General features: G+C 35.7%; 1 pseudogene; it reads left to right on the forward strand.

Moving 5' to 3' along the window:
* The first annotated feature begins 1,981 nt into the window (after positions 1-1,981).
* On the forward strand, positions 1,982-26,640 carry LOC143690711 (cytoskeleton-associated protein 2-like; annotated as a pseudogene).
* Positions 26,641-27,330: the final 690 nt, after the last annotated feature.

Below are 27,330 nucleotides of genomic sequence, written 5' to 3' on the forward strand. Positions count from 1 at the left end.
TATTCACTTATTCATTCAGTTAATTCCTACAACCACACAATTATTTACTGATGACCTACTGTGTGCCAAGCACCATGCTAGACTATTCTGAGGATACAGGGCAGATGAACATTTCCTCTAAAAGCTCTTGCAAACTGACATTAGTATTCATTGTACTTTTTACATAAATAGACTCGGATGAAGTATAGAGGAAGGGTTGACAAAGGGTGCCCAGATTGGTAATAAAATGCCTCATAGAGGTGTTATCTGAACACCTCCTGAAGCCTATTTAGGGCTGTTAGAGATAAAGGAGATGTTAAAGAAGAGTGAAGAGAAATTAGGTTGCATTGATTTGGGTATGAATGTAAAGATATGTAAGAATTCATAAAGAGATTTAAAAATAAAATGTGTTACTTAGTCATCATGTTGTCTCTATTAAAATCCTAGCCTGGTGTAACCATGCTTAATGGGGAGAGTTGTGTGGTGGGACTTATCCAAGGCTATCTCTTGCTAACTTGGAAAGCAATCTTCATGGCAGCCAAAGGCTATAATCTCTAAACCGAAATACTTTTGCTCACAAAACCATGAAACCTAACTATCTCATTCCTCCCAACTTCCATGATGTTTCCAATGGTAAGATATGAAAAGAGGAAATAAAAAATAAATTTCATGGAAATTCTTTGACTCTGGTCACTTGGTGCCCAGATCCCAGTCATAGCATATCTCCAGAATTGAAAGAATGGAAAGGGGTGGACATGTAAAGGTACTCAAAAGTAAAGTTAAATCAGGCATTTTATTAACTCTTGGAAGCCAGAGCAGAAAGCAACAGGGTCAGGGGCAGCTTTGCTAGTGTAACAGAACTCTTTGATGGCTCAATGAAATATTTGACTCACCCAAGTAGAAATGTTCTTGGGTTTGGTCTATTGATGGTGGGAAAAATATTGGCAATAGAGGCTGGTGGCAGTGATGGACTGAGCCAGCAGCTCTGCAAATGTACCAAGAAGATACTGAACTTTCCCAATGTATTTCAGGAAGGCTTTGAATAGCAAGTGATCAAGTTTCTTGATTCCTGGATAATGTGGAAAAGTACAGGGAAGAGAGATTGGGAAAAGGGAAGTAAAAAGGAGCAATAAGAAGGGAAATCACAGTAAAGCAGAGACTAGAGGATGCAAAGCTTGATTTTGTCTACATTTTAGCTCTGCTTAGAGCTCAGTGCTAGAGTCCAATAAAATATCTCGTCTGTCTGGCTCCAAAACCAATGCTCTTTCCATTACTACACTATATACAAGAAGGAAGAATCACAATTATACAACAGGAAGGAGAATAAAGATATATAGATATATATATAATTTATTTATAATAAATTGTATATATATTTATATTTAAGTTGTCAGAAAAACTGGCTATGTTTGCACTTCAGATAGGAACAAAAATGATTCAGAACAAAACTCAGACTATTTTTGTTTATCCCATGGATGCCCCCCAAATATTTGTCAGGTTGTCCTAGGTAGGTTCTGGAGCCTAGCCTTCATCCATCCATTCGTCCAATGTTCACTGAGGTACCGTAGAAGGAATCTAGGCTATCTAACCACATTTCCCTGACTTGAAGCATTTCGGAATATTGGTCATCTATGTGTTCTCCTAAGGAGGAAAAGATATAAACTCTTCCATCATTCCTTCCCCTTGTGTTAACCCCTCAAATATTAGTTTTCTTAAGTCACTCTTTTCTAGCTTCTTGATAATAACTCTTGCAACCATTATGTTTATGTTTTAAAACAGAAAAACACTTTGTAAAACAAAGGAAATGCTCTTAGAATAAATTACTTTAGAAAGCCTATGACAGCTTATATTTTCACATACTTTCCTCCTAAATAGCCAAAAAAAAATTTAACAGAAGAAAAATGCAATGTTGAAATGTTGATCGTTTATTTACATGGATCACAATTTCTTTCCTCTTCTTAGCCTCTCCCAATAACAATGCGATGTAAACACGGGAAATGACATGAACGGCTCAGTTCCCACACTGCAGGATAAGTCAATTGACCTTGAGGAAGAGAACAGAGATGCTATTCTGCAAGAAGCTGAAGAATCTAGAATCTCTGAAGTGGGAAGTAAAGAATAATGATAAGGAAAAAAAAAGGGTGAATGAGGTGGGGTTTATCCAATGGAGTTTAGAGAATGCACACTGAATCTAAAATTTTCAATTCATTGTTTTGGGGCCACGCACATGCAGGACTGTATATGCAGAAGTTTATCCAATCATATTTCATATTTTTTATGTAATTATTTTTCAAAAATAATGAAATTGCTGTCTATTACTCCTCCTAATTTAAAAACAACCTACTTAACTGAAATATCAGGAAAATGATTAAATACTGCATTTTCAGAGAGCTAAGATAATTTGATAATCACCACCTCTTATTATGATGCACAAAGTATAATGAATTTATATTAGGTGGTAGAAAACCTACCAGTAGATGTGAAGCCATCATTGTAACAATAGTTTGGCAACAGAAGGTGCTTAGCATTAACCTCATTTGGCTGAGGTTTCAAATTAATAATGAAACAATCAGCCGTCCAACTGCAAAGAAAAATGAAAAATTAAATGTCTTTTTTTTCTTGCCTTTCCAATATAACTTGAAGCAATCAAAAGAAAATGGAACCTCAGTATTAAAGCACCTTATACAAATATGTTTAACGGAAGGCTAAACTAAGCTGGGAACCGAAAGGGAACCAAAGAAGCATTTATAATGCAAAGCCATTCTAAACTGGCAGCAGTGAATTGCTCCTGCATTGAAATTGGGAAATGACATTGTTTAATGTCAACAAAGAAGATGCCAAATATTTTCTTTACAGAAGGCTAGAAAGAAATAATTACCATGGAAACCCTGCCTGGTTCCAGAGACTGAGTGTGTTTCCAATACGCAGTCCTAGTTAGGACACCTATGAGATCTGATTCTTTGAGAAATACAAGAGAAGTCACTTGCCTGTCATCACCCCTTACTTTAATTTTAGCAAAACTTGGGCACTTATTGTGTACCATGCACTGAGCTTGAGCATATGGACACCCTGGATTTCACAAAATGTAGACTTTCTATATCCCGCCTTTCCTTGGCTATTTCTTTAGATCTAAGACACAAATGTTGTAGTAAACACCATTATTTTGTGTAAGAAAAATTCTTGCAGTTGAACTACAACAAGCTATGGTTTGTAAAGTACACAACAATCTCAGTGGAAATGTCCCTGTAAAGTGTGAAAAAAATAATTGAATTATGGTAAGTCCCACAAGGGTGATGTGAGGACCAAATAAACTCAAATCAATCCCAAGCCCAACATCTCCCATGGTACGTTCTATGCAAAAGTGGCTGTGCAGAATTTGGATAGATGTATATAAGGAACAGAAACAACTACATAGGTAACAAAGCATTCCATGCTCATTAAATTCCATTGAGGATATTTTAGATACCTTAACATGTAAATGTACATTTAGTATCTCCAAGAGAGGATGGGAGTGTCTATTGATTTCCAAAATTGGTTAGCTATTAGAAAGAAAGCTGTACTTGAAAAAGAACAAATGCTCATCCAATTGTGGGGAAGAAAAGAATTTATTCACGATCTTGCAAGAATGGTGCTCAACTGAAAAAAATTATGGATGGCACCCCTGAACAATGAAAGCATTAGTATTTTTTCCCTAAGCCCAGCATGCTGCCCACCCCCCCCCCCCCCCTTTTCTCCACTGATCAGATACTCCAGAGGTCGCATCCTATCTGGATAGCCTAAGTAATTCAAATTTCCCACCAAAGGTTCCCATTTTTGATTATGCTTTATATTTCAGTGACCCTGGCCATTACTTATTTAAACTTGTTTCTATCTATTTGGCACCAATTCTAAGCTTGTGTCAGAGTCTCCTTTCCCTACCTAAGACTGGTTTGAGCATCCTGCAGCCCTTTCCTGCACCATCTTGTGTGAAAGCTAAACTTAATTTTATTCTCACACTAGTAAAATAACCATTCCCCCCTTTTTTTTCCCATGGGGTATATTTTAGTATGAGGGTTGACTGGAAACTTTTAGTGCAATCAGAATTTGATTGAAAAATGAGTGTAAGTCCAAATTTATGTAAATTGCTTCTATAATTGTTTAAGATTCTAAGATACACAACAAAATTCAAATGTAAGTACAAAGCATATGCTCTCTTCCTGAGTAATGAATCCAATGCCACATTTCAGGCTATTTTCCTACTTTACTGATATGGACTGGGCAACAAGGAAAACTCAAAGATCCATTTTATTCTTAAAGAACTCTTACTGATATTCCCCAATCTCTTATTTCTGTGGGAGGGGATCTCCATTAGAATATCACTTCTCCTTCTTGCGCTACCTCTTAGTTATTCATCTCCATAGGGAAACAGTGAGTTATCAGTTTGCTGGGAGACATTCCTGGAACATATAAGCAAAACCTCTTAATTGGTTTTTAGTGTAAGGGTATTAGCCCTTCCGAAGCCTAGTGGTTAAAAATGTTGAAGAGGAAAGCAGTCTGTGCTTGCATCCTGGCTGAGCTATCTACTAGTGTAGATTTAATCTCTCTGGAAATTTGTTTCCTCATGTGTGAAATGAGAAAAATATATCCCTACTTCATAAATTATTGTGAAGCCTCCAAATGCATGCGTATTTATATGTAGATATAGATATGCCTTAGAGCTTGTATTAGTTAGAGTTCTTTAGGGATAGAGAATTGAGATGATTGATATAATCTGTCTCCTCAATTCATAATATTATGAAATGTTTAATTGGAACTGGCTCGCATGACTGTGAGGATGGGCAAGTCCAAATCCCGTTGGGCAGGCCATAAGCTGGGAGCACAAATGAAGTTTTTCAATGAATTCCCCAAGAGAAGCTGGCCGGCTGAAGTAGAGATGGAAATTCTCTTTTCTGACTATTGAAATTATAATTTCTGATTGAAGTAGATTTCTCTCATTGTTGAAGGCAGTCTTCGTAGTTGATTATGGATGAATCAGCTCTAGGTACAATGAATTTACTGATTTAAGTCCACCAAATATCCTCACAGTAACAAGCCTGTGTTTGCTTGAGCAAACAACTGGATACCATAACTAAGCTGACACATGAACTTAACAGCAACAGAGTTTTAAAAGAAAAATTGGCTCTATGTGTATGAGCTGTTACCCTGTCTTCTTCCTATCTCTGTCACCCATAAAGTGCAAAGAAAAATTCTTCCCATATGTGTTTGCTCTGCAAATCTTCACTTTTCCTTGAGTTGGAGTAGGGAGTGAGAGGTCGGGAGGAAGTGGCCTCAGGCAATGTGCCAAGGTCTGGACTGAGTATGTGTATGTGTGCACAGTGTTAGCAAACCTACTTGGCCACATGCTTAAGCCACATACCCCTATGCAGGTTTTATTGTAATTTTGATCTCTGACTCTTTTCTTCTCTTTGTAGGTTCTAAACTCAGGCACAAAAGAGAGAAGCATTATTACCTAACTCCTTAAAGACCCAGATTCTTTTATTCCTTTAAATTAAGAGTTCACACAAAAGTTAGACCCAAGCAACTAAAACTCTTTGACTGTGTATCCTCTGGACCTTAGCCTGGAGTCTCCCAGCTTTCAAAACACAGTTTAAAATAAAGTACACCCAGACAACCACTCTGCAGGGAAAGAATAAAATAAGAGGGACTGTAGAAGGCCTGAAACCGCTTACTAGGACCCCAAGAGAACTTCAGCTGGAGCAGGATTAACTAGAATGATCCATCCCCTCTTGTTGAAGTATTTAAAGACCCTGCCAATGCCAGGGTCAGAAATAATTGGAGTCCTCTGGTCTCTTCAATGTCTGTGATACACTTGTCTACCTTTGATGCCACTCAAGCTATTTCTTCCCTGGGAAAATTAAAATGAGAGGGAAGAGGGTATGTGTGTAACCAACAAATACTTTAATTTTCTTTCTTGGGGAACTGGCATTCTAGGAAGAGTAACAACAATTTCTGAATGTGTTTTCCTTCTTCCCAGTTCTCTCCAAAAGTTTGTATGGTCCTTGACATGAAAGAATTCTGAAAACCAGAAGAATTAAAAATGCTTCTACTGCTGTGATCTTAAGAGACACTCCAGGGATGGCTACCTTGTGTCATGTATTTTCTCTTTGAAACTCCTAACCCTTGTCTTGTAGTCCTGTGTGTACTTGTGTGTTAAATCGATGAAGAGTAATAGCAGTAGGTTAAATATATTTCGCCTTTTCCTAATCTGCATTATAACTGTCTAAAATAACTTGTTCTCCTCCTCTTCCTTTGCTTCCTCTATTACCTTCATCTCCTTTTCCCACTTATTCAGAGGAGTAGATTTCTGGTAATTTGCCAGAGTGGGAAACTTCAGTCATTGTGACAAAACTTAATTGTAAATCTGGTGTTGATTACTTTTGAAACAGAATGCAAAAAAAGGAATCTAATTTTCTACCAAACATTTAGTTTGGAGTAACTCTTCCAAATGTCATGATGTACTTTAGAAAAACTTCTTTTTCAGGTTATTGAGGTTCTCAGGATTAGAAAATTACTGAAGAAAAAGCATATCTAGTTGACATTTGCTATTTAGGATTTTTCCCAGGATTTAAGAAAATGAATGAGATATGTGAGAATACATTAAAAGGCAGTGTTAGCACATTATAGACACACAACTATGAATTATTTCCTAAAACTGTAAAACAAATTTTCCAAGGTGGAGATTTTAAAAGATAAAGGTATAATTCACTGTAGGATAAAGGGTGGCAAAAACATGTTATAAAACTGCAAGTAGCCTAAGAACAGGAGTGGGATAAGCAATTCTCCTCTCGTGAGGGAAAAGTATACTATTACTGCCAACCAGCTTTCCTATGTCCTTTGTTTGGCCTTCTATTCCTCTCCTCTCTCTCCTCAGTGGGAACCAGAGGGGAATTGGAATATCTGGGACACATGTTTCTGTGGTACTGTAACAGCCTATATAATTTCCTCTAGAGTCAGGTGCTTGTAAAGCTCAGAGCAAGGATGTTTTGCCAGCAATTTCTGAGCTGTTGATTGTCCTTACATCTGGCTGGCTTCTTAAGGTAATTTTGAGGAAAAGGAAGGAGAGTATTTCTAAGCCCCCATACCAGTTAAGCTTCGCATCGTCTTTTTGAGTTAAAAAAGTAGACTTTGTAAATAAAATATATAGTACATATTTCTTTCTTCCTAAAAAGCAGGTCTCCATATTTGAGGGTTTAAAGTTAGGGCTGATAAATGCAGCATTTTAATTGAAATATTCAATGCAAACAGAACTATACATTTACCCAGATTAATGAGATGTGAAGCCCTGTTGGGATAATTTTAATTTCTCAAGAGTTGTTAATCTTATTTCCAACATCATTTTGATTAGAATAAAGACATTCTTTATGCCATAAGGAGTGTAATTTTTTTTTTTTTTTCATTTAGAGTTTCAATGGATTTTTGATCTTATCATTCTGGAGAAAGCCTGGGCTAAAAGTCAAGGTGCTATCATGTAAGATTTTTTATTTAAACAAAAGCTCTTCCATATCCACTTGTGTGAACAAAATTATAAATGACTGAAAACCTGCTCAAGAGTTCTATTTCACACTACACAATTCAGCATGGCTGCCAAGGGAACATCTGAACATAAATTTTTAAAAGTGTTTTAAGATGGAGAAACACATCCTTTTCATACAAAAGTCTTGAAAATAGTCCTAAAGATACAAATTATTAGCATCATCAGTCTATAATCATTTGGCGGATATGGCATAAAGTCAAATTTTATTTCATTTTGAGCTTAAAAAATCAATCTTTCCTCGGTCCCCTTTCCACACTTTATTCTCTTGTAATCTTAGAGTATTCTGATTAAAATATTTAGCTTACAGAACAGACTATCTGATGACAGAAACTATAAATTACAGTAAAAAAGAGCTTTTTCTTGGCCAACCAGAAAAAAAGGGGCAATAGATGTTTTTATTTATTTTGTTCTGGGCTGGTGAAAATTAAATGTAATTAAGGCTTTAGCTCTAAATGGACATGATCAGACACAGAGTGCATTGGAAAGTCAGAGGATAACATTAAGGAAAAGCACATTCTGCCATGGGAAGAATCATCTTCCTAATTGCTAACACATTTTGAAAACAATGAACTGTGTAAATACATAAATAAATAATAATTATATCATTTAAGATTGTTTTGCAATTGTGATGGCTGAGTGAGCATAGGGAAACACTTCCTGTAGAGATAATAAAAAAAACCTGATTGAGTATGAGTATATGCGAGAAAAGTGAATTATACCTTTGGATGTATGGACAGTGGTGGGAAAAAATATAATGAGATATTCTTTACTTAAAAGCAATTAATCAAATGAAAGGTCTCAAGAAAAAGGCCTTTGTTTACTCCCTGCAATCTTACCCATGTGGAAGAAGGAGGCCAATATGCCAAGCATTGGGATTTAATCTATGGAAACTTTAGTTGTGGAAAAGAAAAGAAATATGCAGGTGGTAATGTCATCAACATGGTGATGTAAGCAGCTACTGAAAATATCGCTCCAGAGATTCCATGAACAAAAGGGGGGGAATTCTGAATGGTTCATAACTCTGGAGGAATATATAAACTGGAGAAGAACTACTACAAATGACAAATCGAAGAAAGAGAAAAATATCAGGTAGGAAAATCCATCCTGAACTGGCCAGTCTTCTCCTCTCCCCATCACTTGGTCTCACACAATGTAGAAAGGGCAAAAAAAAAACAGTAGCAGGGATCCTCCATCTGGGACATAGAATATAAATTCTCTTACAGCAGTGAGATAGATCGCCACTATTTGAAGAGCCAAGAGACAGGGGAGGACATTTCAAGGCCTGGTCAGTGAAGGTCAAAGAATCTGAGAGAACATGGGCAGAGGATGGTTTTCCATCCCAGGGACCCAAAATTCCTCCCCCACTCTGAGGGAATAGGCAGTGGGAAGCCTATTCCTTGCCTGGTGGACAGCACAAAATGGGTCAGCTGGGGAGAGCTCAACCACACATAAAATGGGGATACAACCCAAAATTGAGCCAGATTGTAGCAGGCAAAGTGAAGGCCCAGGAACACCACAATTCAGCCCTGTCTGGTCAGACACAAGAAGCACAGAATGCCTCACATAGAATAGATCCAAGTAGACTTTCCCCAAGAGACTTACTAATCATATTTTCAAATGTCAAAGACAAAGAGAGCATTCTGAAAGCAGCAAGAAAAAAGCAATTCATCATATACAAAGGAAGCTCAATTAGACTTAGTGTGGATTTTCAGCAGAAACCATGGGAGTGAGAAGGCAGTGGTGTGATATATTTAAGATACTGAAAGAGAAAAACTGTCAACCAAGGATTATATATCCAACAAAACTGTCCTTCAAAAATGAGGGAGAGTTTAAAATATTTACAGATAAACATACACTGAGAGAGTTTGTGAACAAGAAATTGCTCTACAAGAAGTACTAAAGGGAACACTACAGGCAAATAGGAAAAGACAGGAGAGAGAAGTGTGGAGAAGAGTATAGAAATGAAAATTAGCTGTAAGGGTAATTTATAGGGTAAAAAGATAGAGAGAGTTAGAAAAAAGATGGCAGATAAAATCTAAAAGAGAAAAAATGGTTGAAAAATATACTGCCTTTATAGGAATAACATTAAATGTTAATGGATTAAAATTCCTCAATCAAAAGACTTAGATTGGCAGAATGAATTAAAAAAAAACAGGATTCATCTATACATTGTCTACAAGAGACTCACTTAAGATCCAAGGACAAAATCAGGTTGAAAGTGAAAGGTTGAAGAAAAGTATTTCATGCAAACAATGACCAGAAAATAAAAGGGTAGTTATATTAGTATCAGACAAATTAGACTTCAAAAGCAAAGCAATTAAAAGAGACAAAGAAAGCTACTATGTGTGAATAAAAGGGACAACTCATCAGAAAGACTATAATAATCTTAAATATCTATGCACCAAGCAAGAGTGCCCCAAAATACGTGAGGCAAGCACTGACAACATTGAAGGAAGAAGTAGACATTTCTACTTTAGTATTTGGAGACTTCAGTACACCACTCTCATCAATGAATCAAATATCTAGACATAGAATCAATTAGGAAACAGATGTCTTGAATAATGTGAAAAATTAACTAGATTTAACAGATATTTACAGAATATTGCACCCCCAAAAAGCAGGATACACATTTTTCTCAAGTGCTCATGGATCATTATCCATTATAGGCCCATGTCTCAATTAATGAAAAAATTCAAAATTATACAAAACACTTTCTCGGATCATAATGGAATGAAGTAAGAACTCAATAACAGGCTGGAAAATTCATGAATATATGGAGACTAAACAACACACTCTTAAACAACCAATGGGCCAAGGAGCAAATTACAAGATAAATTAGTAAATATCTTGAGGCACATGAAAATGAGACCACAGTATTCCAATACTTATGGGATGCAGTAAGGACAGTACCAATAGGGAAATTTATTGCCCTAAATGCTTATATTAAAAAAAGAAGAAAGAGAAAAAAATCAAGGGATTTGCTACCAACCTGGAGGAACTAGAAAAAGGACAGCAAATTACCCCAAAGCAAACAGAAGTAAAGCAATAACAAAGATTAAAGAAGAAATATGTGACATTGAGAACATTGAAACAGTAGAGACAGTCAATAAAAATAGTAATTGGTTCTGTTGCACAGTCTGTATCCCTTCAGCTTCAATTACCCATTATCTTACCCTGTTTCTAACTCCTGCTGGACTCTGTTACCAATGATTAAGTAATCATGTTAAAACACTGAATGAAGCTGCATCTGAGCTATAGGGTTTTTTTTTTTTTTTTTTTTTACTATTATTACTATTTTTATTTCTTTTCTCTATATTAACATTTTATATCTTTTTCTGTTGTGTTGCTAGTTCCTCTAAACCGATGCAAATGTACTAAGAAACGATGATCATGCATCTATGTGATGATGTTAAGAATTACTGAGTGCATATGTAGAATGGTATGATTTCTAAATGTTGTGTTAATTTCTTTTTTTTTTCTTTCCGTTAATAAAAAAAAATAGTAATTGGTTCTTTGTGAAAGTCAATAAAATCTATGGGTCCTTAAGCTAGGCTGACAAAGAAATAAAAAGACAGGATGAAAATAAATAAAATAATAAATGGGAGGGGGAACATAACTAATGACCCTGCAGAAATAAAGTAGATAATGAGAGGATACTATGAACAACTATATACTAACAAACTAAACAACTGAGACCAAAATGGACAACTACCTAGAAACACGTGAACAACCAGCATTGACTTGAGAAGAAATATAAGACCCAAAAACCAATCATAAGTAAAGAGATTGAATCAGTCATCAAACCCTCCCCCCACACACAAAAAAGAAAAGTACAAGACCAGATGGCTTCACATGTGAATTTTACCAGGTATTCAAGAAAGAATTAGTACCAATCCTGCTCAAACTCTTAAAAAAATTTTTGAAGAACAGGGAAACTACCTAACTTCTTCTATGAAGTCAACACCACCTTAATACAAAGTCAGGAAAAGAAAATGCAAGAAAAGAAAATTACAGACCAATTTCTTTAGTGAATGTAGCTACAAACACCTTCAAGAAAATACTTGCAAATGGAATCTAGCAGCACATTAGAAGAATTATGCATCATGACCAAATGGATTTTATCCCAGCTATGCAAGGGTGGTTTAGCACAAGACAATAAATTAAAGAGGAAAAACCACATGATCATCTTGGTTGATGCAGAAAAAACATTTGACAAAATTCATCACCTTTTTGTATATGAAGAACCCTCAGCCCACATCATACTCAATGGAGAAAGATTGAAAGCTTCCTCTCTAAGATCAGGAACAAGACAAGGAAGCCCACTGTCACCAATATTGTGCTAGAAGTTCTAACTAGAGCAATTAGGCAAGAAAAAGAAATGAAGCATCCAAATTGGAAAGGAAGAAGTAAAACTTTCACCGTTTGCAGATGAGATGATCCTATATGTAGAAAATCCAAAAAAACTACAGTAAAACTACCAGAGCTGGGTGGTGCAATGGTAGCTCAGTGGCAGACTTCTCATCTGCCATGCCAGAGAAGCAGATTCGATTCCCAGTGCCTGCCCATGTTAAAACAAAACAAAACAAAACAAACACAAAACTACTAGAGCTAATAAGCAAGTACAGCAAAGTGGCAGGATACCAGATCAACATGCAAAAATCAGTTGTGTTTCTAAACATCAGCAATGAACGATCTGAGGAGGAAATCAAGAAAACCCTTCCACTCACAGTAGCAACCAAAAGAATTAAATATTTAGGAATAAATTTAAACAAGGACATAAAAGACTTATACATGGAAAACTGCAAACATTGCTAAAAGAAAACAAGGAAGGCCTAAATAAATGGAAGGACATACCATGCCTATGGATTGGAAGACTAAACATAGTTAAGATGTCAATTCTACCCAAAGTGACTTGTAGGTTCAATGCAATACCAATTAAAATCTCAACAACTTACTAAATAGAAATAGAAAAACCAATAATCAAATTTATTTGGAAGGGCAGAGTACCTCAAATGGCTAAAAATATCTTGAGAAAGAAAATCAAAATGAGAGGTCTGGCACTACCTGACTTTGAAGTATATTGCAAAGCTACAGTGGTCAAAACAAAGCATGGTACTGGCATAAAGATAGACCAGTGGAGTCGACTCGAGTGTTCAGAGTGGACCATCACACCTATGGTCAATTAATCTTTGATAAGGCAGTCAAGTTGACTGATTGGAGACCGAACAGTCTCTTAAACAAATGGTGCCTGGACAACTGGATATCCATATCCAGAAGAATAAAAGAGAGACCTTATCTCACACCTGATACAAAAACTAACTTAAAGTAGATCAAAGACCTAAATATTAGAGCTAAGACTATAAGACATCTAGAAAAAATTGTAGAGAACTATCTTAAGGATCTTTTTTGAGGTCCTTCTTAAGTTTTCCTAAACCTTACACCCAAAGCGCAGGCAATGAAAGAAGAAACAGAGAAGTGGGATCTCCTTAAAATTGAATAATTTTCTGTATTAAAGGACTTTGTCAGGAAAAAGGCGGCCTACACAATGGGAGACCTACACAATATTTGGAAACCACATATCAGATAAGGTTTTAATACCCAGAATATATAAAAAGATACCGAGGGCGGGCCACAGTGGCTCAGCAGGCAGAGTTCTCACCTGCCATGCTGGAGACCCGGGTTTGATTCCCAGTGTCTGCTCATGCAAAAAAAAAAAAAAAAGAAAAGAAAAAGAAAAAGAAAAAAAAAGATACTGCAACTCAACAACAAAAAAGGCAAATGACACAATTCAAAAAGGGCAAAAAATATGGATAGACACTTTTCCAAGGTAAAACACAGGTGGGCCAAAAACATAAAAAAGATGCTCAGCTTCACTAGTGATTAGAGGAAGGCAAATCAAAACCACAATGAGATATCATCATACCAATTAGAATTAAAAAAACAAAAAATAAAACAGAAAACTACTAGTGCTGGAGAGGATGTGGAGAAATAGATACACTCATTCCCTGTCAATGGGGGTGTAGAATGGTACAATCACTCTATCAGGCAGTTTGGGGGTTCCTCTGGGAGTGTAGAATTGTCATATGATCCAGCAATTCCATTACTAAATATGTACTTAGTGGAACTGAAAGCCGGGACATGAACAGATATTTATACAGCAATGTTTACAGTGTCATTATTCACAGTTGTCAAGTGATAAAAATAGCTCAAATATCCATCAACAGATGAGTGGATAAACAAATTGTGTTATATACAGACAGTGGAATATTACACAGTTGTAAGGCAGAAAAAGGTCATGAAGTATACAACAAACATTATGTTGAGTGAAATAAACAGGAATCAAAAGAACAAATACTGTATAATCTCACTAATACGAACTAACTATAATGAGCAAACCCTGAGAGTTAAAGTTGAGAACACAGGTTATGAGGAGTTAGAAAGAGGGTAGAGTTCCCTGGAATGTTGGGTATCTGTGTGACACCTGGAGACTCAGATTTAGAATGCCGCAGCTCGAAAAGTCAATATTATTCCACATAGCAACTGCTAAAGAAGCTGAAAAAGAGATAGGACTTCAATTACAGACATGAATGAAATGGACCTGGTTAAGACTAAGGTAAATCATAATACAGGGTAAAAAATGATATTTTCTGTATTTTAAAACTTCAACTTCTGTGTGACACCAAAGGTAGAGATGTTTATGTGGTCCCAAATTAAAATTTTCTGAGGCACACTATCTAATTTAACCTGTCTGATCAGTTTATTTAACAACCTAATTACATGAAACCTAGGACAGGGAATGAGATCTGATTAATTTGCATAGGTTAATATAATACCCAGATACATTTCAGAGTATTGTTGGCAGACAATAAACAACATATTTGCAAAGTCTCCTTGAGAGACTGAGGGAAAATGTGGAACTATTAAACTTCCCCACTGGGGAATTCCTGATACTCTCTCAAGCGTTAGGGACTCCCAATTTAATAAGCCAAGCCCTTGATCTTAAGACTTGCCTATGAAACTTATTTCTGCAATGGCAAAGTTAGGCTGCTTGCAATTATGCCTGAATCACCCCCAGAGAGCCTCTTTTGTTGGTCAGTTGTGTCCTTCCTTTATAAGCCAACTCTGCAAACAAGCTCACTACTCATCCCCTCTATGTGGGACATGACTCCTGGGGATGAGCCCTGGCATCACGGGATTGAGAATGGCTTCTTGACCAAAAGGGGGAAATGAATGGAACAAACTTAGTTGGCTCTATCTAAGTTTCTATAAAAGTTTTTCTTAGTAAGCTTATCATCTTCATATTGATCCTATCCCAGATAAACCTTGGAGCCCAGAGGTACTAGTCTCTCCAAGAAAATTAACCAGTTTCATGCCTCTATCCCATAAGGTCAACATCCCTTTGTAGCATGAAGAAGTTAAAATGGTCATTGCCCAGATATCTTTGAAGACTGAAAGAAAGATCAAATGACAGGGAAGAGGTATAAGTGAGAAATGAGGACTTAACAAATGACCGTGACTACTGACTCATTATATAGATATTTCTTTTCTTTTAATAGATATTTCTTTTTACTGTCTAGTATTTGAGAATAGCTGGAAGGATATACCTGAAATTGTTTAACCGTAACCCAGTAGCCCTGGTCTTTGATAATGATTGTAAAATTATATTACAAAAATAAAGTTGGTTGTCCGTGTTTGCATGCATTTACTTCTGGATGTTTTGTTCTGTTCCCCTGATAATATTTATCTCTGGCAATACGACACTGTGTTAGTTAACCTACCACTATTGTAAGTCTTAAAATTGGGTAGAGTCTAATGCTAGTGGTCAATAAGAGAGTGGAGTAAGGAGTATGGGATGTTTGGGTTTTTCTTTTATTTTTATTTCTTTTTTCTGGAATAATTTAAATGTTCTAAAAGCTATCATGGTGATGAATGCACAATTATGTGATGACTGTGAACCATTGATTGTATAGTTTGGATGGATTTTATGGTGCGTGGATATTTCTCAATAAAATTACATTAAAGGAATATTCAATGTTACCAAAGCAGATGACTTTTTAAGAAAAAATCCTCTGTATATAAGGCAAAATAGGGCACTTTATCTGGATCATCATGATTTGATTTACATTATTCTGCTGGAATTGAGATTTACTAAAGTATAATTTTTAGTGCTCACATATTACTAGAGACACCTCATTAAGGGATTTGGTGTGCCTAAAATGTATGATGACTAACACTGTTATTTCCTTCAAAATTACATGTAAACACTAGCAGATACTCGTCTAAATTGACTTTATCATAATTTTATTATTATTTACCAAGTTACATTTATTACAAAATTCAGACCTACACTGGCTAAATAATAGATACAAATATAGTGTACCTTACAAGATTCACTTATTAAATGTTTGAAGAAGATTTTAGGAGAGATTCTTGGATTGGTTGTTATAGAGAGAAGAAATCCATTTTTTAAATTTAGAAACTTAATTTTCCACTGACTTTTGATTTCTAGTCTGATGATATGCAAATTTTGACCCAATTGTGCTATTGGTTTTCCAATACAAATGCAAACTTAGGACAATGTATGCTGACCCCTGCAAATTGAATCAGTTGGTTTCTGCAAAGACATCAAAATAAAAAGAAATTGATCAAAATATTCTTACCCCTCAATATTTTAAATAGGGAAAATTCTGATGGGAAGTCTTCATTCACTGTGCCAAAAAAAAAAAAAAAAATCTGCTACCATATTTCCAAGATCATTTCTCAATCCTTCTCTGGCCAGAATGTGGTTTTAGGGAGTCATCACCCTATTTCGGACAGTCAAGTTGTAGAATAACAGGCCTCTCTTGTTAGGGCACAAGTTTAAGTAAGTTCAAGTTTGGTTGTTTTAGCAAATGTAGTTTTTTATCATGACCTCAGTAAAAAACAGTTTCAGGTTTAACCCACACTTTCAGTTCAATTCCCCAAGTGTTCATAGAGCACATATTATTTCATAAGCATGGTCTCGGAGATTAAAAGCCAAGCTCAGGCACCAGTCTAGAGGCCCACCAATTCATGACCATGTAGTCACAGTTCTCTTCGTTACAGCAAAAGTTACTCCATGAGGGTTACAATTCATAGACGCTTAAGTAAGAAGGTGATTCCAGCGTTCGAGAGCAAGTTTTACTATTGCTCTTTATACACAATCAAAATTCCATACCTTGTAATAAAAGTTATTTTTGGGCCTGGGCTACTAATGCCCCACTTGTTTGCCTTCCAACGTCTTTTGGTCTTGTTTGAGGATTTAGTGAGCTGATGCCTAGAGTCTGACATATAGTGATGTTCAACAAATGGTGGCTATTTTTATTTTATAAGTTGGGAGCTCTACTAGTGGGTTTCTGGGCAATTCAGGCATGAAGTAACTAGATCCCTGCCTAGGGGAGGAGCAGAGTGACTGAAATTAAAAGAATAGATTGGAGTTTCCATTTTGGGGAAGAAATGATAGATGTTTGTGACAGAGAGGGAACAAAGAAAAGGAAAGGATGTTGTGCCAAGATTATTAGCTTCAGAGAATGACAGTATCAAGACAATCAGTATGCATTTTTATATAGACACTATTTGCTCTTTGAAGTAAGAAAATGGAGAGATGAGTATAGCTGTTGGACATATAGTTATGGAGGAAGGGTGATTTGCATACAGAAGACTAAGCAAAAGTAAATGTAGTAGAATAGAGAAATAAAAGAGCACTAAAAAAAAAAAAGAGCACTAAAATATTTTCAGTAAGGGGCTGGTCGTTGATTAGGTATATGGAGAGAGATTTTGTGACACACATCTGACCAGAGAGATAGATTCACATGTATCAAAAATCAAGAGTCACTTGATTTTTGGCAGGGAATGGAAAAAATTGGGCACTCATTTACCATGATGCCATCAGCAAGAAAGCTTTTGAGCTAGAAAGATTCCCTCACCTCCATTTCTTTGTCTAGAATATTATCAGCAAATTTTATGTGCATTATCATAAGTTCTTGTAACAATTCTCCCCTCACCCCAGCTAAGAATTTTTTCCTCCTCCAATCTGTGCTGTGTACTATGTCAATTAATCTCCCCGAAGCTTTATCATTAAGTCTTTTGGTAACTATGAATTAAATCCAGGACTTAAGTGGCAACAGTGAACCTGAGACAAAAAGCCTAGAAAAAACACCCAATATCTTGAAACAATGAACACAGCTTCATGTTTTTCAAAGGCATTTGCTTCATGGCAGCCTCAGGTTTGAGGAGATTCTTGAAATTTCCTGTTCAACATAATCACGTCTCTTGAAGATTACTGTTCAGTTTAGTGTCTGTTCCTCTTGCATGAAAGGGTCAATCTAAGAAATGTGGAGGGTAGAAAAGCATGGAATTGACTTAAGTAAGAATAAGCAGTAAAATTTTGCTGAAATATATGTCATTGCATCTAAAAAGAAGAGTAATAAATAAGTCAATTTTTTTTTTGTTAGAGAAGATAGAGGTTTACAGTACAATCATGCATAAAGTACAGGATTACCATATGCCACCCTATTATTAAATAAATAAAAAAACATGCCATTGCATCTAAAACAAATAAGAATAGGAGATGACAGTTTTTAAGTTGATCAGGACCAGCTCAAGAAAGTTCTTGCTATCTACCATATAACATTTTTTGGAAGGGTATGGTAGGTAAGAGATGAGAAGGGCTTGCAGATTATGGAACAATACAAAATAAAAATGAAAATTGTATGCATAAGTTTCAAAAGTGTGGTTAGTGTTTCCCTCAATATGTTAAATTTTGGGGGTCTGTTCATGGAAGTACCTTATTTTGTGAAAGTAATAAACAGAGTGGACATGATATTTTCTGTCTTTTTCTGATAAATGACTCAAATAAAAATAATTTTATACATTTTTATAAAAATTTAAAACCAGTATGATTCTCTTGAGAATACAATGCCCATGCAATGAAAAAAATCACTGGATTGGAAATTACCTGTATCATGTGCAGGTAAGGTATCAATGTGAAGATATCAGGTATCTTCATACACCTTGGTGAGTGAAATTTCATTCCTTATCTGTAAATGTAAATGTAAATCTTTTGAATTAGTTCATGGTAAATTATTCTAATTTTTGCTTTATACAATAATATCTCTGGATTGACTAGAAAGGAAAATCACTATTTAATATATCTATTCCTTTTCAATGAATATTATATTTCTTTTTTTTGTGGAGAAAATGCTTTATATTAGGCTTCAAAATATAGATTATGCTCTATTAACTACTGAACCCAAAACAGTTTACTATATTATTTCCAAACAGCTCTTGCCTTGTAATAATATTTAGTCTCCAAAAAACTAGAGTTGAAACTTGACTCAGTGTGGAGGTGTTTATTAATGATTTCTTGAATCATCTACTCTCTCATAAATTTTTATTCCTCTACATTAAGGTGCTTACAATGTAATGCCAATTTTTCTCTAATCATGCATGAATATAATGAGCTATATGGATTCCCAGAATACTACATGAATAACCTTTGGTTTACTGCTTCACTGTGTACTCCAAACTCGTATATTGTAATTTCCCGGTGATTTTTTAAATTTCATAATTTCTCAACTTAATAGCATACTAAAATTGCACTGCCTGTTACTCTAATTTGTTCAGTAAATTTTCAACTATATTTTTGTCTAGTTATCACACAGGTAAAATCATTTCTCAATTAGCATACTTAATTATCCTGAAAAAATAAACTATTTTACAGGCCACTTCAAAACAGGTATATATATATTGCCCTTTTGATTTATATCATGTAATCTATTTTCCTAATTTCTACTTCATTTCCTTTATAGCTGCTAGTGCACCCTGAAGGGATTTTATTTGTTTACTGGCTTGCCATCAGTTCCTTACTAGAATATAATATCCTTGAGGACTCAAGCCTTCTTTGTCTATTCGAAATGTGATGAATTATCTTTATTGCATAGAAAAGTGCTTTCCACATTGTAGATTTTTAATAAATAGTCGTTTGGTGTCTTATACCATAGAATGCTAGATTTTAAAGCTGTGTTTAATTGCAGGATCTAATCTTTCCCTCAAAAAACTTCATGGAAATAGTTTATTAATAATAAACAACAAATGTGCTTAATGACTAAAAAGATGAATACAGTAAGTCAAATTTATATTTACCTATGGGTATCTTGTTTCCATTTTCTAACCTTCTATGTCAGATGGAGACTTGAATATTCATTTAATTTAAAAGAAATAAAACACTAAATTCTTCAAATTACTCAAGAAGGTATGCTTAGCACTGGCATAAGATAAGGCACAGACTTTGCCTCAAGACTATACTTCAGAGAGGAAGGTAAGATAAAAGAACAGCCTGGTATAAATCAAAGAAGACTGCAACTAGTTACAACGCATTAATGTTCAAATCAGATGGACAGCTATCGCCTTTGGGGGAAGGCATCTTGGAGGAAATAACATAGTGGTTTTGAAGATATTTTAGGATGTGTGATCTATAAGTTAAGATGAGAGTGAAACATGAAAATAGACAAAAAATATTGGAAGCTATTGCGTGTATTGGGAATTGAGTTTGGTTGGTGCCATGTGGCAGATATGACTGGGAGAAAGGTTTGGATGATATTGTAGCAAATTGCCCATTCCAGGCTATGAAATTACATTCATTGAATGTTTCTAATCATAGGAGTTAAAGTGTAAGAGCTACGAATGAGAATGATTAATATAACCATGACTAGCAGTTTTGAGAGAACTGAAAATGTAAATTGAAGTAGAAGAGGTAGTTGGCTACTGAAATAGTTCAGGCAAGGTATGATACATTGCTGAAATAAAAAAGCAGCACACTGAATTGAAAGATAAAAATTAGATATGATAAGGTCTTAAACTAAATCAGAATTATGAGCCCAGTATTGTTTTTCATTTTTTTTCCTACATGGGCAGGCATCGGGAATCGAACCTGAGTCTCCGGCATGGCAGATGACAATTCTGCCACTGAGCCACCCTCCCACCACCTACAATTTATCTGCCTTTCTTCTTTTTTTTTTCAATATCAATTTTGATCAATGGAATCACCAACTGTTTTGAAGAGGAAACCCTTAATAAAACTGTCTTATACATATGCAATCTTATAACCTTTTTTATAAAGTCCCTAAGTAAAGGCAGTGGCATATAGAGACTCATTTTTGCTCCACTTAGTGCTTCTTTGAGAAACGAAAATGAAAAAATTTATAAATATTTTCATTTTGTTTTATATTTGTGTGAAACCTGGGGATATCAACAGTGAAATGATCTGTTTCATATTACACAATATTCTGCAAATAAATTTATTAATGATTGTTTCAGCTTGCTAAAGCTGCTGGAATGCAGTATACCAGAAATGGGTTGGTTTTTATAATGGGGATTTATTAGTTTACAAGTTTACAGTTCTAAGGCCATGAAAATATCCCAATAAAGGCCTCAACAGGATGATACCTTTACAAGGAAAGATCGATGGCATTTGAAGTTCCTCTGTCACACGGGAAAGCACATGGCCAGTGTCTGCTGATTCTTCTCTCCAGGTTCTGTTGCTTTCAGCTCCTGTTCTCTCTCCCAGCTCTCTCAGCATTTCTGTCTTTTATCCTCTCATAAAGGGCTCCAGTAAAAGGATCAAGACCCACCTTGAATGGATGGGGTCACAGTTCTATTGAACTACCTAATTCAAAGGTCTCACCCATAGCAGATCTGCACCCACAGGGATGGATTAAAAGAACATGGCCTTTTCTGGGGTACATAACAGCTTCAAACCAGCTGTTGGTTGTTGCAATACAGCTTTACAGTCATTATCAAAGACTGGGGCTACTAGATGGCTATTCAACAGTGCCAGGTATTTCCTTCTGGCTATACTAAAACACTAGAAATACCTATATAATGAGTCAGTAGTCACAGACATTTCCTAAATCCTAATTTCTCAAGTACACTTCCTTCCTCTCATTTGATATTTCTCTCCATCTTCAAGGATAGCTGGGCAGTGACCATTCTAACTTTTTCATGCTGTGAAGAGGTGTTGACCTTCTAGGGAAGAGGAATGAAACTGGTTGTTGTTGGAGAGACTGGGACCTCTGGTTTTCAGGACTTATCTGGCTTAGGCTCAATCTAGAAGACTTAGGTTTCTAAAAAAATGAACTTACTAAGAAACACTTTTATAGGGACTTATATAGAGCCCATTGTACTCCCTAGGGTTTTTAGGAATGCTGTTGGTTGGGGCATGGCATATTGTGGTAGTTTGAAATATCTGGCTAAAGCTTGCATAAGAGTAACCTCCAGAAAGACCTTTCAGCTATATTTGAAATCTTTTAGCCGCTGAAATTTTACTTTGTTCCATTTCTTTCCCCTTTTGGCCATGTGTTTTGATCTGTAATCTCTCACTCACTCTAAAACTTCCAGAGATAGAGAAAACAATAGGTGGTTTACTTTAGAGATTAGAAATAGACTTTTTCTTAGAATCCCCATTTTCTCAGTATTTTTCCCACGTCTTATTATGTCACTTTTTGAAACAAGAAAGTAGCTTTATGGCTCTTTTATAGAACTATTACCTATCTTATAAAACTATTAACTTAAATTAGTTGGGAGATACTCCATGAAAACACTAAGCTACTCACTTGCTAGGTCCTATCAGTTTACACCTGCTCCCAGGTTATCAGGAGCTGAACACCTATCTCTAGGACCTGAGAACACTGTTTATCTCCCTGAGGCACACTCTTACCAATTTCAACACAGAGCCATGCACTCTTGGTCTTTTTTGATCAGCCTCTGATTCCTCATGTGGTTACACCAAATTCTGAAACTAAATGAAAAAATTTAAAGAGATCTAGCTGACTTCATTATAGTCAGCTATAATACTGACTATAAGTATAATAAGTGTTATTATACTAATAAACACTTTTATCTTAAAGCTGTGAAATGAGAAATATGTGACATCAAGCAAATCAGATACAAAACTTTTGAGTCATTTAAATAAAATGACCATCTTCCTTTAAAGCACAACCAAATTAACTGTTTTGGATGTTATGTGAAAGTTCTTTGGGTGATGTAGGAGAAACAGAGCCAGCCAGCCAGCCTAGGGTGCATGAAAGGACAACTCTGTTAGATCACAGACCCTGGAGGGAGAGAGGGGAGAATGAGGGTAGTGGAGGGGCCCTAGAAGTATGTGGAACCTCAGGTCCCTTGAGGGTCCCTGAAGGAAAGGGGGAAAGAAACCCATGTGGGTGTCAGGCTTTTGCTTTTAATGTGAGCTAGGGGTCAGGGGTAGGACTTTCTCACTGATAACCAGGGAGCAGTTTCAAACTCTAGTTGAGACACACTAAACAATGGGTAAAAGAGTGTCCAACCCAACCTTCCTTCAGTGATCAAGCCAAGGTTGAGATCAACCAGAAAAAGAAAAGAAGACAAAACCTCAAGTACCTTCTATTAGAAATAAAAACATGGCTTATATACAAAGAGGAAGATCAGATATTATCAAATTGTAGAAACTGGAGAATGATGGCAATTGAACACCAGGTCCAAGAAGAGACAGAAGTTCTGGAGCTTAAAACAAAAATGGCTGATAAAAAACTGTCAATAGATCTACAGAGAGCAAAAGTAATACTAAGATGGAAAAAACTGTATTCCTTTAAAACCTTCTAGTAAATCAACTAATTCAATTATATCAGTTGATACATATAGTTTTTAGGATAATAATCAAACTATTCAGTTGTTAACAAGTAAAGATGATCCCCAAAATCAATGTATGACATTTACCCAGGCATATCACTTAAAAAAATTAGTAAAACCCCCAAATTACTATAGAGAAACCAAAGCAAGATGCTGCTAACATTCCCAAGAAACCTGTAACTGCTAGGATCTTATTGAGGACAAATTGTTCAGTCTAAGGTTGATTCATTTAAAAACCTCTACAGGTTATATATGAGAGTTCTCAACTACCAAGAAACTTTCGACAACTATCTCTGAAGCCACAGAGCCTCAGCCTATAAACATCCAATAGTGTAACAATGGAAAGTATAAGAGTCTCAAACGTAACTACCTCAAAATTTGCAAGCACTACATGTCAGACAAGACAACTTGTGTGACCTCCTATTAGAAATCATCACAATAATAGCCAGGACAATAGAACTTCTGCCGATGTTACAATCCAGACAGGACATACTGGAAAGGGACTACTATAATTAAAAACAGATTTATCTAGGGTCCAGGTAAATTCTTCTCAGACACAAAAAGAAACAAGGCAGTGTCAAGAAACCTAGCTTCTGAAGCTATAACCAGGTATCTTCTAATGCCAAACTGATAGAACAGTCCAAAGCCACTGACCAATGAAGACATAATGCAGCCAAAGCAATCTTTCATTGACTTAGCCCAAAGAAACTGCAGAAGTGAGACAAATCTGTCTGACTGAGTGAAGACTGGCAAAGGAAGAGCCCTGAAAAGGCGTCCTAGCTCTGTACTTACCCAGCGAGAACCTGAAGGACAAAATGAAAAACCAGTTGGGTCTTTCTGGATGGCCATGGCAGAAGAAGATGAACAGAGACTATTTACTGAAAAAGTAAATGACACGTGTTTTTTATTTTACTACATCCCATAAGTTTAGGTATGTCATATTTTCATTTTTGTTGACCTCTGGGTATTTCCTAATTTTGTCATGATTTCCTCTTTAGCCTATTCATTGCTAAGGGGTGTGCTGGTTTGGTAGTATCCTGGAAAAGCCATGTTTTAATCCTGATCCATTTTGTGGAAGCAGCTGTTTTTTTTTTTTTATTAATTAAAAAAATTAACAACAAACAAAACATTAAAATATCATTGCATTCTACATATACAAGCAGTAATTCTTAATATCATCACATAGTTGCATATTCATCATTTCTTAGAACATTTGCATCGATTTAGAAAAGAAATAAAAAGACAACAGAAAAAGAAATAAAATGATAACAAAGAAAAACAAAGATTATACATATCATACCCCTTATCCCTCACTTTCATTTACCACTAGCATTTCAAACAAAATTTAACATTTGTTCCCCCTATTATTTATTTTTATTCCATATGTTCTACTCTTCTGTTGATAAAGTAGATAAAAGGAGCTTCAGACACAAGGTTTTCACATTCACAAAGTCTCATTGTGAAAGCTATATCATTGTTCAATCATCATCAAGAAACATGGCTACTGGAACACAGCTCTACATTTTCAAGCAGTTCCCTCCAGCCTCTCCACTACATCTTGAACAACAAGGTGATACCTACTTAATGCGTAAGAATAACCTCCAGAATAACCTCTTGACTCTTTGGAATCTCTCAGCCATTGACACTTAGTCTCATTTCACTCTTCCCCCTTTTGGTCGAGAAGGTTCTCTCAGTCCCTTGATGCTGAGTCTCAGCTCATTCCAGAATCTCTGTCCCACATTGCCAGGAAGGTCCACACCCCTGGGAGTCATGTCCCATGCAGAGAAGGGGAGGGTGGTGAGACTGCTTGTCGTGTTGGCTGGAGAGAGAGGCCACATCTGAGCAACAAAAGAGGATCTCTTGGGGGTGACTCTTAGGCCTAAATTTTAAGTAGACTTGACCTATCCTTTGTGGGGTTAAGTTTCATATGAACAAACCCCAAGACTGGGGGCTCAGCCTATAGTTTTGTTTGTCCATACTGCTTGCGAGAATATCAAGAATTCAACTCACTGATCAAATCACTCTGGGATTCATTGGGGCGTCACTCTGGACAAACCAACAAAATCTCATGTCCTACCTGAGATTCCAAGTACTTATGACATTCAATCAAACTATCCACATAAGTTGTATTAGAAAATGCTCTAGTCAAAATATAAATTTTGTAACAAACATTTTTTGCTTTAGTCTCACACATAAGGTGACATTTTAAAATATTAATTACCATCTATTTTCAGCATCCTGCAATGATGACATTCCTTTGTTCTTCCTCATGCAAAAACATTTTTAAAATTTGTATATTGTACATTTCACTATTATTACACACTCTAGGCATTCCTAAATTATAACATCTCGATCTTTAACATCTATCTTTCTTTCTGATTTCATTTATGTCCCCAGCCCTCCTCCCTCTATCATTCTCACATGTAGCTTCATTCAGTGTTTTAACATAATTATATTACAGTTAGGTAGTATTGTGCTGTCCATTTCTGAGTTTTTGTATCCAGTCCTGTTGCACAGTCTGTATCCCTTCAGCTCCAATTACCCAATATCTTGCACTATTTCTATCTCCTGATGGTCTCTGTTACCAATGACATATTCCAAGTTTATTCACTAATGTCAGTTCATATCAGTGAGACCATACAGTATTTGCCCTTTAGTTTTTGGCTAGCTTGTGAATGCCTGAACATGATTAATGAGGGATGCCCACAAAGAAAGAATATTGGCCACACTGAGTGATGTGGTCAAAAATATTCCAGATGGGAATAAGTTTGTTAAATATTGAATATGCCTTGCATGTCTTGAATCATTCCCAAGTCCTGTTGAAAATATCACAATGTAAGAGAAAGCCATTCTGGCAGGGGTTCAGCCTAAGAGATGCCACATGCAATCGTAGACATTCTAACACTGAAGAGTTAAGAAGAAGCTAATTTTTGTGGAAATACTGAGGCTTGTGCAGCCATGGAACAAATCCAAGATGTCAACACTGAAAATATAGGTGTTAACCTAGAGCCAGCAAAACTGGAAATGGAAAACAAACAACATAGAAATGTAATATTTCAAGGTTGTGAGAAAGAACAAGAGGACAAAACAAGAGCCCATCAGTGATGCTAAAACCCCAAATAAAGAAACTAGAGTGACTTGCTTAATTAAATATGTTTTTACTATGCCATACTTGTAAAGCATAAAAAACGATGCAGTTTGATGAAAAAAATTCTAAACTTTAGAAAGCTGACCTTTCTAACACCAGTGAGACATTCTTGACATCTTCAAAAGAACAATTACAAATTGCCAGATATGTTAAAAGACCATAACCTTGTGTGTCTTCATTGAAATAGTTAGCAGAATTGAGAAGTGAAACAGATGCTTTCCATACTGTCCAGTGCCATATGCACTCTGAGAGTGAGTGAGCAGAAGAGAACTAAAACTCTCATAAGGAATGCAGTTTTTATGTAAATACAGTAATGCTGCATCATCAGAAAATGAGAGGTTATAGGTAAAAATTTGTATTTATATAAAAGAAGGTACTTCGTGGTAAGAAGGGAAAGGTGGTAAAGAGCGTATATTAGAAACTTTAAAGCTAGTCTGAGTTCCTTTCTTAGTTAAAATATTAACTTTCATGGCTTCCTTTGATGTAGTTTATAGACTATTAGAATGAAGTTAAGGATGAAATATATTATTGACAAATGTCACTCTAGATTTGGTAGCATTTCTAAAATAGCTAGTCTTTAAACTTGCTTTTCTGTATGATATTAATACTTTACTGTTAAATCATATTCCCAGAAACCTGATCACTATATCCAGTAAACATTTCTTTTCTTCTCATACATAAATACTAACAATACAATTATTTTGTAAAGCCCTGAAGTAATACTTAAAAGACACACATAATCTACGGACTCTATAGTTTCAAACAAGAAATTTTTCATTATAAAACATTAGTTTTAAGACATATGCCTATTATCAAAGATCACATTTCATCTTATTTATGATCATTCATTCATTTGTGTAACAGCAGCTATCTATATTCTATTTAGTGTCTTTTGTTTGGGACAGGAGCATTTTTATTCTTTTTTAATTGTGTACCTAATATACTTCAA

The sequence above is a fragment of the Tamandua tetradactyla genome, chromosome 7 (assembly GCF_023851605.1).
Source record: "Tamandua tetradactyla isolate mTamTet1 chromosome 7, mTamTet1.pri, whole genome shotgun sequence".
Taxonomy (NCBI): Eukaryota; Metazoa; Chordata; class Mammalia; order Pilosa; family Myrmecophagidae; genus Tamandua; species Tamandua tetradactyla.